The 15,435-nt window shown below is 46.2% G+C and overlaps 2 long non-coding RNA genes across 3 annotated transcripts; one reads left to right on the forward strand and one right to left on the reverse strand.

Moving 5' to 3' along the window:
• Positions 1-6,241: 6,241 nt before the first annotated feature.
• On the forward strand, positions 6,242-9,730 carry LOC123147379 (uncharacterized). The gene is made up of 5 exons (XR_006473175.1): positions 6,242-6,483; positions 6,591-8,898; positions 9,001-9,156; positions 9,245-9,436; positions 9,524-9,730. It is a non-coding gene; the product is annotated as an uncharacterized lncRNA (long non-coding RNA).
• A 95-nt stretch (positions 9,731-9,825) lies between these two features.
• Positions 9,826-14,592, reverse strand: LOC123147371 (uncharacterized). Of its 2 annotated transcripts, none has more exons than XR_006473172.1 (7): positions 14,283-14,592; positions 14,025-14,192; positions 12,568-12,843; positions 11,720-12,455; positions 11,165-11,622; positions 10,796-11,067; positions 9,826-10,707 (listed from the first exon to the last, which is right to left on the reverse strand). It is a non-coding gene; the product is annotated as an uncharacterized lncRNA (long non-coding RNA). The 2 variants fall into 2 exon arrangements; XR_006473173.1 differs by having other exon boundaries at positions 9,826-10,719.
• Between the last annotated feature and the right edge of the window lie 843 nt (positions 14,593-15,435).

The raw sequence follows: 15,435 nt of genomic DNA on the forward strand, positions 1-15,435 counted from the left end.
ATCTTTCTATGAAAGAAGGTTCTCGGTTTGGCCATCGATCTGATGTTGGAGTCTTGGAGAGTTTCATTTGAGAAGAACACATAATTTCGTCATATGTAAAAATGGCTGGGCAATAGGAGCATACTGATTTACTGAATGTGGATGGTGCTTTCCTTCTTCCAGGTGAAGATGTGCTGAAACTGGATGTACATGTTTTTTTCCAGGAAACTAGACAATACATGGCGGCTATGGCTTTGCTGTACTATACTACATGATTCTGAAGGCTTCTGTGACAAGTATGGCCTGATGGCGGCGTGAGTTTTATTCAGGGAAGCTCCTACATGTCTCTTTTTTAAGTTTTGCAAGTTAAGTAATCCTCCTAGTATTATACTGTAGATTTGAATAAACTAGCAGCATCTGGTGCTTTAATCAATTTGTACATTTAGGTGAATCTTCCCTTGGATGTGAAAAATTTGAATGACCCGCACATGCATAAAAACAGTAAGCCTTACGTAAATTTTGTAGTCTGCACTTTGAATTTGAATCAGAGCTGAACGTTAACAACTTTGACTCTTTCAGACTCCATGTGTGATCTCTGAAACTTATTATACCCAATTCAAGTGTGAAGCTATAGTAATTGTTCAAAACATTTGTCAGGTGCCAAGTTTGCTCGAATCAGAGCTGAAAGTTAACAGCAATCTTACAAGGCAAAAGGATTCCTAGAGCACTACTTTAGCTACTTTAGTATAGTGCAGAAGAGCGAGAAGGTATTCATGGAGAAGTTCATATGCCCTCACAAGGAAGCTGCATCCCACCTCGCTGATGACTATGTCGATGCTCGCAGAGGGCAAGTGCCCACTAGATTCAGATTTGCGTGGTCAAAGAATGGGTATGAAAATTGGTAACTTGGCATCGCACACACAAAAATTCTGTATGCGTGTTAGGCTGTTAATTCAGTATACACTCTAAACTATGTCTATATACTTCCGTATGTAGTCCCTATTGAAATATCTAAAAGGGAGTATCATTTACTGTATACTGCTACGCTTTTGGGTGACTGCTCGTCTTCTTTACTTACCACTGATGCTGCACATTAACTTGTTATCCATTCTCACCTGCTTTAGCTCATAGTGTCATAAGATTTATGATAGGGGAGTTTTTCACTGCAACTAGTTTTTGCTGGGGGTCTAGTCTTGTTGTTATGCCATTTTAGGGGAGCTGCCGTGAGCACCTTTTGGGTGTTCATCTTGTAACCAGGAAACCCTTATGGCATCGTATTAAGCCAAAGCCTGTTTTCTACAAAAACGGGCCCGAGCTTATACTATTCAAGAAGACTTTAACATAAGTGAGCAGGAACTAGCCGTTCTGAAATACCGAAATTGTCGGGGAGCATGATGAGCCTCTTGTTTTCAATAGAACTTTTGGTGTGCTGTACTTTATATAAACTAGATAATTCCCCGCGCATTGCTGTGTGCGGACACATACTTATATAATGTACTGAAAACCATTTTCTACATGCCTCATGGATTTGTGACGGGAACAAAATGAATCCCATGAATAATAAGTCTCAAAGACAAAGGAAATGACACCAACCATCCAGATGAAAAAATATATCGCAAATAAAAAACCATCCAGATGAAAAAGTGGTTTCAATACTTGTAACATGTGGCTCACTGTTACAATTTCTCCTGATCCCTAGCACTCCATATTAAGAACACTATTATCAATGTTAAAGTTTTCTGTTATCTATGAAATAACAAAAACAACTTTATTTATTTATTTATGTGGCCGTATGCATCGTTCTGATGCAGAGGCCGGGGAGCCCCCCCTTTTGAAAAAAAACAAAATATATTTAGAAACTTGAAATTATTACAACTAACCACTACAATTACTTCGGTACTGTGCATTAACAACAAAATGGCCATCTTTGAGTTCGCAACTACATTAACAAATGAAAAATGTGGAATGGACTTACTAATAGTAATCCTATATATTATACAGAAGTATTATAACAAAACTAAGTGAAACAATATTTTATATCAGAATTACTGAAGCCTCTTTTAGTTGTGCAGCACGATGTATCCTAAAGCATCGAGCTTCTCCAACAAATGAAACAATTCAGCCCACTAATCCCAGCTTCTTGTGACGGTTCTTAGTTGATAAGCAACCCAACAAAAGATCTATCGATATATATTACCAAATTCTGCTACGAATATATAACTAAGAAAAACATCAAAGAAAGAATAGGGTGCAATAATAATTTACCATGCCTTCTCCAAATGAGCAAGATGCAGCTGGCAAGAAAAAATATCTCGATAAATGGAAAATGAAGATCAGTTAGTACTATTAACAATAATATGTCAAACTATTAACAGAGAATTAGGAGGCGGGATATATGTATTGTATGAAAGGTATTTGGCCACCTCTATGAATTATTTCATGAATTGGTTAATAGGAAATGAAATATAATAGGCAAAATGTGAACATATTTGAATTTTGATGCTTCTTATAAAAAAACAGTATTGGGCGGAAGAGCATCTTTACAGCAACATGTTGTTGGATGGAGGAGTAAATTGCAACGTTTATACTAATAGCTGCCGGCAACAGCATCGTTCCAAGATTAGAGGAAAATGACCTACAATCTTACCCTGTGCAAGAAATTAAACCTCAGTGAGTATAACGCAACTTAACCTGCATAAAAAATAGTAAGCGAAAGGTTTAATTATGGATGCAAAATATTAAGTCTGCCACCAAAATAAATCCTACCATGTGCAAGAAAAAGAGGCATCACTAATATACATAACATGGAGTGCCAGACAATTTTGAAATTTGTAGAGGGACAAGTTCCGGGGAGGTTGTAGGAACCTGAAGACCGAGAGAAAAAATCCCCCCTTGCCCCCGCACCGTCCACCCCGCGGGCGGCTCGGGCGGCGGCGCCAGATCCCGCCGCGGGCGCCCTCCCCTTCCTCCTCCCCCCTCCGCCGCTGGCCGGGACCGCCAGGGCGAAGCCCCTCGCGGCGGCTGGCGGCGGGGGATCTCTCCTCCACGTCTTGGTGCTGGTGGGCGCGGGGCTCCCTCCCTGGGCGGTGGCGTCGGGCGTGCACAGGGTCCGGCGGCGAGGCGTCTCCTTCTCCGGCCGGCGGCGCGCTGCGGTGGATGGGGGCTTGGCCCGCGGCGGCTGTGCCCCGTGGTGGTGGCGGGGGCCCGGCTTCGGTCCTCCGGTGGTGTTGCGTGTGATCTTCCTTTCCCATCGCGGGTGTGCGGTGGTGTTCCTCGGGCAACGGTGGTTCCGGCGGCGACGCTGCGTCGAATGGTAAGGAGGCGGCGGCACCGCCACTTGGCTGTGGGCTGGCGCGGCGACAGGCGGCGGCGCCCTTCTGGCCAGATCTGGGCCCTTTTGAGCCCCATCTGGGTCTGGGCGGGCCTGGCCGGCGGCACCGATGGACGGAGGAGCGGCTCGTGCGGGGGGTTGCGGAGACGGAGGCACGCGCACTGCAGCGCGGCAATGGGAGCTTCACGAGCCCTATCTGGCTCGGCCGGGCCGTGGGCCAGGTGTGCTCTCCTTGTTGCGTCCGGCCGGTGACCGCCAGGGCCGTGGAGGTCGTCCCCTCCCGTGTGGCTGCCGATTTTGCCGCTAATCGTTCCCGGTTGTCTCCTCTCGGCCTCGTCGGTTTCGCTTCGCCGCTTGGTCGTGTGTGATGGCTTCGACGGACGGAGGTGCGGCTCGTGCGGGGGGTTGCGAAGACGGTGGCGCGCTAACTGCAGCGTGGTGACGGGAGCTTCACGAGTCCTTTTTGGCTCGGCCGGGCCGTGGGCCTGGTGTGCTCCTATTGCTGCGTCCGGCCGGTGACCGCCAAGGGCGGTGGAGGTTGTCCCCTCCCGCGTGGCTGTTGTTTTTTGCCGCTCCTTGTTCCTGGCTGTCCCCTCTCAGATCCGTCGGTCTCGCTTCTCTTTCCATGGTGAGACGGCAGTGGTGATCTAAAGACCGTGGTGGCGCATGTTGGTGGGCGGCAAGATTGGTGGAGTGCGACGGAGCGGCCGGGGATGTGGATGTGTGGCGGACGGGAGAAATCCCTGTCGGCTTGGCCGGCACCGACGCGGTGACGCCCGCGGGCGCCACCGATCCTTCCTGAAGGGCGCCGGGCTTACCTCTTCCACACGCCCCTCCGTGTACCGGGGGAAACCCTAGGACCAGTCCGGGCAACAGCGTCGGCATCGTCGCGTTCCTTCCTGAAGGTGTTGCTTGGTATGCGGCGGTCCGAAGTGCTAGGAGCGTGGTGGAAATTCTCCGGCGGGCGCAGCGGTTGTGGGTCAGCATCGTTTTTGTCGACCCGACTCTGTTGTCATTAGTTTCTTTTTTTTTCTCTGTTATTTCTTTTGGGCTTGCTTGTGCTGTTTGTCCCAGCATCGGACTATCAGTTGTATCGTGTGGTTGCTATATCTATATAGCGGGGCGAAAGCCTATTTCGAGGAGGAGTGGCAGACAATTTTGGCAACCCCTTGTTGGGCATCAAGCCATTAGACATGAATATTATTGCTACATGTGAATTGCAGTATTCATCACCTCATTAGTGAAAGAAAGTGTGACGGCTCACTGATAAGATGACGTGCCATCCTCGTAGGTGGAGCCCTGCTTGTGGTTGTGGAAGCCGTGTTTGTTAATCGAGGCGGAGTCCTCGACGGTCATCGCCGCTGCCGACAGCTGCGGAGCAGAGCAATGATGCATAGATGCCTCACCGATTGTGTAGTCATCAACGATCTGGGAGTGTGGGCGGCCCGCGATTATACGGCGACCAGACCCGTGCCTGACGCCCAAAGAGATGGAGGCGAAACAGTCTTACGGGCTCTGCTGTAGCTACGTGGGAAAGTAGTTTCTTTTGTTTCGAGCGACGGGAAGCTGGCCGTCGAGGACCGTGAGTTGTTTGCTGGCTTAGTTTTTTTTACGAAAATGTTAACGCTCACACGAGTGTGGGCGTTGACCATCTCGACCACACGCATCCATCATTGTCCAGTACTATATGCACGAATCTTGACACAATCTGACTGATTTTCTGTGCCACGTAGGACAAGACGTGTGTGTGGTGTGTGACATAGTTCGCCCACACATCTGTTTTACCACACGGAGGGGCCAGTGTGTGAGCGTTTAGCAGTTCACCCACACACCAGTTTTCAGTCACGCACAAGGGCTGGTGTGTGGGCATTTGCCATCTCGCCCACATGCCCGTCTTCTCTCCCACACGTAAGCTGCTAGTTGCCATGTGTTTTTGCAGCGCACATGGCAACTGCCTCTAGTGTGCTTTATAAGCAGGTGGCAACTCTTTTTTTTATCCGAGTTGCCATGTGTTTTTGCAGGGTACACGGCAACTGCCTAGTGTGCACGTAAGCAGATGACAACTGTCTTTTACCGAGTTGCCATGATGTTTTTGCATGGTACATGGCAACTGCCCCAACGTGCACGTACATGGCAACTGCCCTAACGTGCACGTAAACAGATGGCAACTCTTCCTTTTTACATGTCAACTGCCCTAGCATGCTTGTGAGCACATGGCAACTCTCTCAACTGCCTAGTGTTAGTATGTGGCAACTCCTAAAGTTATGAAATCATGGCAACTACATTAGATCAGACCATACATGGCAACTGCAGTTGAGCAACCATGGCAACTGCAGTTGTCCGACATGGCAACCGTAGTTCAGCGACATGGCAACTGCAGATAAACGAACATGGACGAGGGTCTGGACCATGGCAATTGCGGGCGCGCAGTGGGCGTCATGCGTCGCGTGCGGGACCAGAAGGGTACGATGCCTGACATACGGACGTGTGGGTGTTATCAACTTCGCCCACACGCACGTGTGTGAGAGGGTTTAGGAGGGAAAAAAAGATGTGTGTGGGCATTAGTTATTTTGCACACACGTAGGTGTGTGGGCTGGTTGCTGTCCATGCCACACGAGGCGTGTGGCACAAGTACCTGATACAGCACACGTGTGGCAGTTATCGGGACCCTTTTTTTATGAAGCGTTGCTCGTGTGTCTGTCCGACTGGCGATTACTATTAGAAACGGAATCATCAAGAGAAAGGCTGTTCGGCTCTTACGATGGGAGGAAACAGAACTATTAATGAACGAAGCTGCTTTTTTTCTTCTTGGACTGTACATGCATGTGTGTTTCAGTAGTTAACTCATATGTAGCAGATTATTAGTACTTAGACCAAAAAATGAAAATGAACAGCTTTGCGCCGCGCAGCCCTGTTCGCTCGTCCCTGATACGTCAAGTCACGCAATTTACTACGCATTCACATCGTTCCTCCTCACCCCTCATCTACCTCCACCCCCCTCGCTCTGCTTCTTCGCGGCGGAAGGGAAATCCACCTGAGGGACCAAGGTGGAGCAACAGCGCCCTCGCCGTCGAACTACTGGGCGGCGGCCAGGATCACTCTCCTCCGCCGGGCCGACAAGTGCCGGGGGCGGGGTGTGTGCAGGCTCAACATCATCCGGCCGGGCAAAGCGGGTAGGTACCCCATTCCAATCCACTCACGATCTGCTGCAAACGCTAGGTCGCCATTGATCTTACTTTTTTTTGCTTCAATTGATTAGGGTTCTCAAAACATTTTTTAGGGGTAGAGAGGGAAGATGACTGATTTTTTTAGCGGGATCCAAGCTGGTATGGTTGTCAATCGATTAGAGAACAGCGAACAGTCGCCCGAAGATTGGAACAGTGATGGGGATGGTTCAGGCGGCTCAACTGGTTTGCCCGAATCACCATGTTTCACGTCCAGGCTCTTTACTGACAGAGGCACCCGCAGCCTGAAAGCTGCAGAGGCATACTTAAGCAGATGCATAACAGAATCATCTACTCAATTAGAGCAGGACTGCTTCAAAATTGCTTTTGTTATAAGAACATGAATCTTGAATCGCCACATGGGTTGTGCTCAAAGTGGGTTCAGTCATAAGCAAATTTTCTGAATTCAAGCGCCAATTAGTCAGGGAAACTGGATTCGATGGAATGCTTGAGCTAAAATCATGGTAGAAGATCAACCTGAAATACAACGCTTATCTAATGGATAGAGTCGATGTAGATTCAAGTATAATAAATCTTGAGCGCCTAGGGGTTATTGAACTATGTGACAAGAACATGAATTATGTGTTTAGCATCCCATGTGGCGATTCAACCATAGAAGGCGAAGGAGTCGAGCCGTCAGCAGCTTGCATTGAGTATACCCGTGTGCCAGCATCGTTTACTGACGGAGGCACCCGCAGCCTGAAAGCTGCAGAGGCATACTTAAGCAGATGCATAACAGAATCATCTACTCAATTAGAGCAGGACTGCTTCAAAATTGCTTTTGTTATAAGAACATGAATCTTGAATCGCCACATGGGTTGTGCTCAAAGTGGGTTCAGTCATAAGCAAATTTTCTGAATTCAAGCGCCAATTAGTCAGGGAAACTGGATTCGATGGAATGCTTGAGCTAAAATCATGGTAGAAGATCAACCTGAAATACAACGCTTATCTAATGGATAGAGTCGATGTAGATTCAAGTATAATAAATCTTGAGCGCCTAGGGGTTATTGAACTATGTGACAAGAACATGAATTATGTGTTTAGCATCCCATGTGGCGATTCAACCATAGAAGGCGAAGGAGTCGAGCCGTCAGCAGCTTGCATTGAGTATACCCGTGTGCCAGCATCGTTTACTGACGGAGGCACCCGCAGCCTGAAAGCTGCAGAGGCATACTTAAGCAGATGCATAACAGAATCATCTACTCAATTAGAGCAGGACTGCTTCAAAATTGCTTTTGTTATAAGAACATGAATCTTGAATCGCCACATGGGTTGTGCTCAAAGTGGGTTCAGTCATAAGCAAATTTTCTGAATTCAAGCGCCAATTAGTCAGGGAAACTGGATTCGATGGAATGCTTGAGCTAAAATCATGGTAGAAGATCAACCTGAAATACAACGCTTATCTAATGGATAGAGTCGATGTAGATTCAAGTATAATAAATCTTGAGCGCCTAGGGGTTATTGAACTATGTGACAAGAACATGAATTATGTGTTTAGCATCCCATGTGGCGATTCAACCATAGAAGGCGAAGGAGTCGAGCCGTCAGCAGCTTGCATTGAGTATACCCGTGTGCCAGCATCGTTTACTGACGGAGGCACCCGCAGCCTGAAAGCTGCAGAGGCATACTTAAGCAGATGCATAACAGAATCATCTACTCAATTAGAGCAGGACTGCTTCAAAATTGCTTTTGTTATAAGAACATGAATCTTGAATCGCCACATGGGTTGTGCTCAAAGTGGGTTCAGTCATAAGCAAATTTTCTGAATTCAAGCGCCAATTAGTCAGGGAAACTGGATTCGATGGAATGCTTGAGCTAAAATCATGGTAGAAGATCAACCTGAAATACAACGCTTATCTAATGGATAGAGTCGATGTAGATTCAAGTATAATAAATCTTGAGCGCCTAGGGGTTATTGAACTATGTGACAAGAACATGAATTATGTGTTTAGCATCCCATGTGGCGATTCAACCATAGAAGGCGAAGGAGTCGAGCCGTCAGCAGCTTGCATTGAGTATACCCGTGTGCCAGCATCGTTTACTGACGGAGGCACCCGCAGCCTGAAAGCTGCAGAGGCATACTTAAGCAGATGCATAACAGAATCATCTACTCAATTAGAGCAGGACTGCTTCAAAATTGCTTTTGTTATTTTTGTTGTTGGTCATGTGCTGGCACCTGCTGCGAAGCACGATTATATATCAATTGATTTCTGGGCTGCACTGAATGATATCAGCAAGATAAAGGATTGGAATTGGGGAGGATACGTGTTGAAAAATCTTTTTCAAGCTGTCAAAAAGTTCAAGGCAGATGTTTTGAGGAGAAACCCAACCGTGCATATAGTTGGATGTCATCTGTTTCTGCAGGTGTGTGTTCGTTTTTGTCTTGATGAAAATCATTAGAAGTTTTCTGATCAGTCAGTCGCACATGCTCACATATGATTCCCCTGCTGTTGTTTTCATTTGCAGCTTTTTGTGCTTGATAGCCTCGAGCTGGGTGTTCTAAACAGGGCAAGAGGTGTAACCCCGCGTATAGGCTTGTAAGACTATGAGTCGATCAAGAATATGGTTGGGAAAATTACAATGAATTTTGCCCCGGGCGAAGTTTCCTTTCACGGCGCACCGGTAAGCAAAACATGCCAAATCGAAGACATTTTCTTATCTCAGTCGTACTACATCAAAACACGCTTCTAACATGCGTCGAAAACAACAGGTGCGGAGCGAGCTCTCCGTGAGAAACCGAAGTGTGTGCCGTCCAAAGGAAGTTTGTGCAACAAAAACACCAAAGCCCACGACAGCGCCCAAAAAGGCAAATGCAACGTGCACACCAATTCCACGGAATAGCTATGCCAAAACCGGCGCGCAAGAGTTTTCAAATTATATACGAACACACTACCGAAGCATAGTATGTCTCCTAAAGCCATTATCCATGTTCATCAGATACATACAATTTGACTGCCACCTAACCTTATTTTTATATGTATTTATCTAGTCAGCGGAGAAACTCGGCGTGCTTCTCCGGGAGCAGAATGCCCGTGGGCTAGCAAATATTACAGAAATGCGTCAAGCCTTCCAGTCCAATATGTTCACTTTCACTGACAAGCTAATGACATGCATAGCAGATAGCTGCACTTGTCATCGCTCGTCTCTTTGCTCTGTCACATCACTATTTACCACACGCACACACGGAGGCCAAGGTTCATCTCCCCAGTTTTTGCCAAGCATATGCCTTCGACCCAAAACAATGGTTCTGAAATAGACTTGCGATTACCAACTCATTTAAGCACACCAAAATAAAAATGATATCCCATAGATTGCAGTCTTCTCTACAAATCACAACATCAGCAACAGCAAGCTGTCGCACATGCAAAGCACAGATTTGCAGCCTATAGAAAAAATTAAATTACATCACCGCTAACGTTAAGTACGAAATGCCCGCGTTTAGATGACAAATCCGTACGCAGTCCTTGGTCCTGGCGAAGATGAAAATGAACACACAGCGTGCAGCAGTCTCGCTTACAGAAAATTGGGCTCGAACGGTCCAGATTTCTTGGTGCCACAAGCATTGCGCCTGTGTCCAAGCACACCACAATTTGAACACTTTGGCAATTTCCTTGGCGCCTTGGGCAGATCGCCTCTCTCTGGGCAAGTTGTGCATTTGTGGCCCTGACCCCTGCAGATCGTGCAGAACCGCGATCTCTTCAAATGTTCTTCATACGGAGCTTTGTCACGGCTTGCTGTAGGTCTACCCCTCGGCCGTTTGTTCTGCTGTCCTACAATCACTGAACAACTTGATTCACCATCACACTCAGACCTTGTCGCACAGCCTTGCAACTCGAGTGCCTCTTGCTGGTTCTGAACAAGCAACTGATTTTGTTGTTCCCTTTCGGCTAGTCCCATGCCATCCTTATCACTGCTTAACGGCACCAGAGCGGCTTGCACCTCCTTCATCATAGCCATGAAAACATCATAGCACTTAACATTACTATCACCAAGCAACACACATTCAAGCGCCTTCATGTACATTGTGTGATGCCTGAATGTGTCACTAGAAGGAGGGCCTCTGTCTCTTTGGTACCGTACCAAATGTGCAGGAAGAACATCTCGTGCATCTCTTGTCCGTCGTTTCATTATATGTTTCTCGGGTATCTTCGACAGACGGACCAACACCATAACCTACATTAAAAACTAGTGATTTTTTTTCATTATGGAGCAAATGTCTCACAAATACGGCAAGAAGAGAGCAAGCAAAAACAACCCTCACCTGCAATGCATGGCAACACACCAAGCCAGAGTGTTCAAATGTGCCACATTCGCAACTAAAAAAACTCTCGTCATCATTCACTTCAATCTTGAACTCTACCTTACTCCATTTTTCTCTTGCCGCCGCATCTACATGTGTTGATTTGTAAATCTTTCTCGGTACAATCTCATCCAACACATGTGCGCCACATTTATACAGCTCTTCACCAAATTTCTCGAACATGGCTCGGGTGTACACCTTGCTAGCATGCTACACAAGAGTGAGACACCACTCTACAAATAAACAGAACACACAAGAGCACACGAAATCAGTATAAACAAGGTTAACGCGAAACCATTCTAGGACAGTTTTTCTCAGCTAAAAACTTACTAGCAATGTCCTCTTCTCTTGGAAGCTCTCTTCTGACGCCCTGTCAAACTGAAGCTTTCCGAATTGTTTCAAGAAAAGGTGCATAGGGCACCCCGGTGGAACATAACCCTTCAGCAGATGGTTAGCACTTTCGCTTCGTTGTGTGCTAGTCATCTTTGAACAAAACACGCCTCTGAAATATGGCTTTGCCCACTTATGCCGCACCTCGTATATCTGCGTCAGGAATGGATGCTTCCTCAAGTTGTAATTTTCCAACATGTCCTGCCAACCAGCTTCAAATTCTTCCTCTGTGATCATGTGATGTACAAGCTTGTGGAACTCCATCTTAAATTTACTGTCCTTGCTCCAGAGCACACACATCGACTCCTTCGCCTTCTTCAAAACGTGCCACTTACACCAACGGTGTACTGTGTTTGGTAGTTCTGCCGCAATAGCCAGCTCCATAGCACGCGCCTGGTCTGCATTACATTTTAAGCGGGCATTAGACTCAGCACATCTATATTTTTTCAACAATATGCAACCAGTCAAGAGCAGCAAAGTTCATTTGTAACTAACCAGTAAGAATCGTCTGCGGGTGTTTCCCGCCAACCATGCGGATGAACTCCCTGAATATCCACTTGAATGTGTCCTCTTTCTCATCCCTCATCATTGCGCCACCAAAAATTATGCTTTGAAAGTGATTGTTAACTCCAACAAAAAGACCGAAAGGCATATCATATAGATTGGTGCGGTACGTTGTATCAAAAGTTATTGCATCTCCGAAGCACCTGTACTAATCAAAACCTTTGCTTGTTACCCACATCAGTGTTTTTACACGGCTCTCCTCATCCACTTGTACTGTGTAATTGAAATCAGGATCATTAGCCTTCATCTCAGACAGAATCTCCATCATCTTCACTACATCCATGTCAGACTACCAAGAGATTCCTAACGACTACTGAACCGAAGAGGTCGTTGAAGACACTCTATTTAGTTTCCTACAGAGTGTCTTCAACGACCTCTTCGTAAATGGCACATTATCTACTGAACCGAAAAAACTACCAACGATACTGAACACCTTTCCAAGCCCCACATTATTGTCTCTCAACTGTTTCACTAGATCCTTGGTGTATCTATCTATATGTCTATGAGACTTCCAGTGCAGCTTCTGCCCACACGTCAAAGACATCGGGTGATTATGGGCATCTTTGTGTTCTGCAATATACCACCCTTTGTCATTTGACCGCAACAGCCTTATCATGGCGTTGCAGCCACACCTAGACGAGCGGCTGTTTTCCCTGATTGGTTTGCCCTGCAAAGGGCAAAAAAAAGCAGAGCCAACTTGTCAAATGCCAGAAATCATACTCATTGCACCTTAACCTAACGCTCTAGCATAATAAATGTGTGGGTTCCGAATTACATACCGCACAAGCACACACGATCTCTTGCATGCATCTCTTCCTCTCGACATTCAGTCTACTTTTCGCGAGCCTAACTCCAAAACCACATTCCCATGAATAAAGATTGTAGAACTCATAGCCTCGTCAATAGAGTCAAAGCTTGTTCCAATACTTGGACAGAGAATAGGGCCATCCTTCTTATCAGCATAAGCGCGCAGAGACAATACAATAGCTGATTTCCTATTTGGGTTCATCTCCCTTTCCTCCGGGGCTTTCCCGATCCTCACCCTGGATAATCATCTAAAAAAAGAGACACAAAAAAATGGATGAAAACCATTAGATCATCCACACACGGAAAGCAAGACAGGATTTTTCATGTTCACAGCAGCCACACACTCACCATACAGTTTAAAGGCCATGATTTGCAATTACATAATTAACCGGATAAGTAACAACCAATTACATCATCTGCCCCCCTTACATACAAATATGGCGACTTGCTCGCAGGAAGGTGTTGTAAAAACGATCGAGCTGCCAATGACTATACTCAACACACATGACAAACAATCCAACGCAGCTGCTGATCAGCGATATATCAAAAAATGTTTTTGCAGCAAAAATATATAAGTCTAACCCACCCAATGGATCGATCGTAATCAATAACACTATCAATGTATACCAATAACAGCACCAGGCAACAAATTTTCCTCATAAATTCAATCATGGCACAGACTCCCCAATGCCCATACACCAATCCAAATTGCGCAGCCACAAAACTCCAGTTTCCAATCAGCAAACTAGAATTCCAGCCCCATCAACCTAAAACTTCCCTAACATCCGTATTAAACTCCGTAATCCAACTTTTCATCTTAAGAACACAATATAAGTCACTGCAAATGAAGATACCCCAACAAGCTACAGTCCTCCGCGGTCAAGCCTTGCTAATGCAGCAAGCCATCCTAAACTCAATGATGGCACATGCTCTCCGATGCCCACACACCAATCTAAATTGCACACCCACAAAACTCCAATGTCCTGTCAGCAAACTAGAAATCCAAGACCATCACCCTTCTGCCATCATAAAATACCTCATTATCCGGATTAAACTTTCTAATCCAACCTTTCATCCGAACAACACAACATAAGTCACTGCAACTGAAGATACCCAACAAGCTCCAGCCATCTGTGTTTCACTACCTAATGCTAGCACCAAATCATCAATAAAATCCAACAAACTCCAACCAGTTGCAGTTTACTACCTAGTGCTACCATCAGGTCATCAATAAAATTGAACAAACTCCATCCATTATGTAGTACACTACCTAATGCTACCATCAGATCTTCGAACTAAATCCAACCAAAACAACACACTGCTTAATCTCTTATGTACCTAAGAACCATACTATAAATTAGATCTAACATGTGAGGGGCACCCAAACTAAAATTGCAGCAGAGCAAAAACAGATCAATTTTTCACCGACCTGCGTGTCCAGCCACTGGTTGCTTCAGAACACACCTCGGCCCTCGCTGCATCCCCGACTAGCTGTGCATCGCCGCCGGTGCCAAATGCCATGGTTGGGACGCTCATCGAATCCTGCGACTCGACTGGATAGGCGCAGCTGTTCCATGCCGCGGGCGGAGCACACACCCTGTATGAATCGATGAGGAGGCAGCTTGTAAGAAATCCGACGAACACACGGCAGAAAAGAAACATGATGCAGGGACCGTGGTAATCATACCCATCGAGCTCGACGCCATTGGTGGACATCTTGCTGTGCTGTGAAAGACACCGCCGTCCGGCAAACGGATGGAGACGGGAATCAAGTAGATATCGGGCCGGCAGCGCTGCCGCCGCCGTGCCCCAAACAGATGCAGCTGGGGATGGAGCAGGTCTCGGCGGAGCAGCACAGTCGCCTCGGTGGAGCCAGATGGATGGAGATGGGGATGGATGGGTCTCGGCGGTGCACCAGATATTTTCCCTGGAGCAGCAGAGCGGTTGGGTGGTTCTGGTTTACTCCACGCAACTCTGGTCGTGCTGGAGAGATTCCCTATTTTTTTCCTTGATGATTCTGTGCTATTTCGAACAATGGTCATGGGCCTAATCGCTATCCAAACAGCCAGCGTGCGGGGGACAGTTTCCGAGCAATGGGCCGCACAGAATACACCTACCTTTTTCCTAGCCGTATCCCGGGCCGTATTCCTTTCGCTAGGCCTGCCACCCACTGACCGAGTGCACATCCCAAGGCCCAAAAGAATGACGAGGATAGCGTCCTGCCTGGTGCGCGGCCGCTGAAAATTCGCACTCTTGTTTGCCAGCCTATTCTCTTCCTCATCTTATTACATGTCGCAGAACTGACTTTATATTTTGTTAATTAATATATGCTACTTTAAGTTAATTTTTTGTTACAATGATTTCATCCACATCGAATTACTTCTAACTTACCATACACAGAAAAACATGTTTATATGTTTTTAACCTGCACGGAAGCACCTCCAAACAAAAAGCATATATTTTTATTCCGTGATTGAAAACGAAGACTAAATAACAATTTGCCCAATACGAGGCAAGCAAAATTTCCAAGTATTATTGTAAGTATATGATGTCTATTAAAGAGCCACATTAAGATAGTAATCAGTAACTAGCCAGCACAATGCACGACTACCTTCCTGGTTACCTATAAGTTGTGGTCGGGGATTTATATCTTTAGAGTTAATAGCAGTATAGTCTGCAACTCCTATGGCACTATATAATAACAAATAATAAGAAAAATAAGAAAATTATACAAGTATCTATCTAAATCATACAACTAAGAATTTTTTTCTTTTAGAAAAAAAAATAAGAACAAGAGGCTCACCACGGTGGTGCTGGCGACGAGGTCGGAGCGGGCGATC

Source organism: Triticum aestivum, chromosome 1B, assembly GCF_018294505.1.
Source record: "Triticum aestivum cultivar Chinese Spring chromosome 1B, IWGSC CS RefSeq v2.1, whole genome shotgun sequence".
NCBI classification, from domain to species: domain Eukaryota; kingdom Viridiplantae; phylum Streptophyta; class Magnoliopsida; order Poales; family Poaceae; genus Triticum; species Triticum aestivum.